Consider the following 1,549-nt stretch of genomic DNA (forward strand, 5'->3'; position numbering starts at 1 on the left):
TCCTCATTTTTTGGCATGATATAAAGGAGCCCACTGTAGGCTGACAAAGCGTCACATCTCCTTGGGTTTGTGTCACTTTGTTCCAGCCTGTACACAGCCTGCTGGGACTTACTGTTTCCTCTGGCTGACTCACACAGATACATTTTCCCCCCTGGTCCTAGGATGCGCTGGGGATTAGTAATGGGGAACTATCCAAAGGAACTGGGAGCTGGCAGCAGGGAGCTGGCACAATTACCCAGATGTGTGCCCAGAGAGCACAGGGGGTGTTCAGCAGCTCAGCACTCAATGAGCTAATGAAGAGGAGGCAGCAATGCACCATGGGGCACGTTGGCTACCAGGAGGTCAGCAGGCAATCAATACCCTTCTGGTCTCTAGGCTGGTGCAGAAGCCTGGGTAAACCAGAGCAATGACTCCACACCCCGCATACAGAGCACAGGTGTCAGGTGCATCAGGGACCTGGAGCCTGGGAGGGCTGCTCAGACAAGGCCTTTGAGCTTAAAATCCAAGAGTACCTTGGTACTTCCTGTCCCTGGAGTTCTCTGAACTGATCTCCTTTCTGACTCTGGTCTCCGAGATAAAAGGACCTCCCCAGGGTTATATTATGTCATGGTGGTAAAGATGTTGGGGCCCGATCTGTATCAGCACTCTTGTCATTGCTATCAGCAGGAGCATGGCCTACAATGTGCAGTGGAGATGAGGCTTATGCAGTTGCCTTGCAAACATCAACAAGAGGGAACGGGCCAGTCAGTAGGGTGTTGGGGGTGGGAGCCCAGACCAGCCAAGCTCAAAGGTGTTCAGAGGCTTTTTCTCAAGTGCCACCAAGCTTCTCAATTTGGCCAGGGAAAAGTCAAGTCAGAAGAAACCCAGCAGGTTCCTATCCTATCCATTCTCTACTAATGAAACCACCAGCTCTCTTATGTAAATCAGTTGGTAAGTTTGAGGCTGGGTGCCAGAGGGTTGAGCTTCAGGCTCTGAATTCTCTAAATGCTGGAACCTGTAAGGAAAGAGGGGTAGGGGACAGATCAGACTGGACAGGCTCTGCAGAAATACTGCAGAGATTACAGCAGGACTGGCTGGATGTGGTATACATCAAAGACATTTCTGAAGCCCTGGGGAAAAGGAAGTGATGTGTTCCGAGGGCTCAGTGGGGGGGAAGAGCTGTAGGCAGTTCAGCGAGAGACCAAGTGTATATACGGAGCTGTGGCTAGGGATGGGAAACTGCAGGAAATGTAGGCAATTGTTCCTGTCTGACCAACAAGAGCATGCAGCAAACAGATGTGGCCATGAAGTACAACATCCCCAAGCTCAAAGGGTCCATCTGAGAATTCTAAAGGAGCTTAATACTGGGGCTGAGGAGCCACCAGCTTTCTTCTCTAAGTTAGTTAATTAGAGGGGCCTCATAAATATCAGTTTTCCTGCAAGCAGGCAGTAGGCAGAGGGAAAAGCCTGTAAACAACAGACTGACTTTGACTGCAGGGCCACAAAATTGGTTCATGTGATAATTAACCACTAAGTGGCTTTTCAATAAGAACAAAGGAGCAAGGTTCCT

At 49.9% G+C, this 1,549-nt stretch overlaps 1 protein-coding gene across 8 annotated transcripts in view; it reads right to left on the bottom strand.

Annotated features, from left to right (window-relative positions):
- LOC102385534 (phosphofurin acidic cluster sorting protein 2-like) overlaps positions 1-1,549 on the bottom strand; it is an 88,554-nt gene that overhangs the window by 16,543 nt on the left and 70,462 nt on the right. The window lies entirely within an intron of this gene.

This window comes from Alligator sinensis, unplaced genomic scaffold (assembly GCF_000455745.1).
Source record: "Alligator sinensis unplaced genomic scaffold, ASM45574v1 scaffold1238_1, whole genome shotgun sequence".
NCBI lineage: Eukaryota > Metazoa > Chordata > Crocodylia > Alligatoridae > Alligator > Alligator sinensis.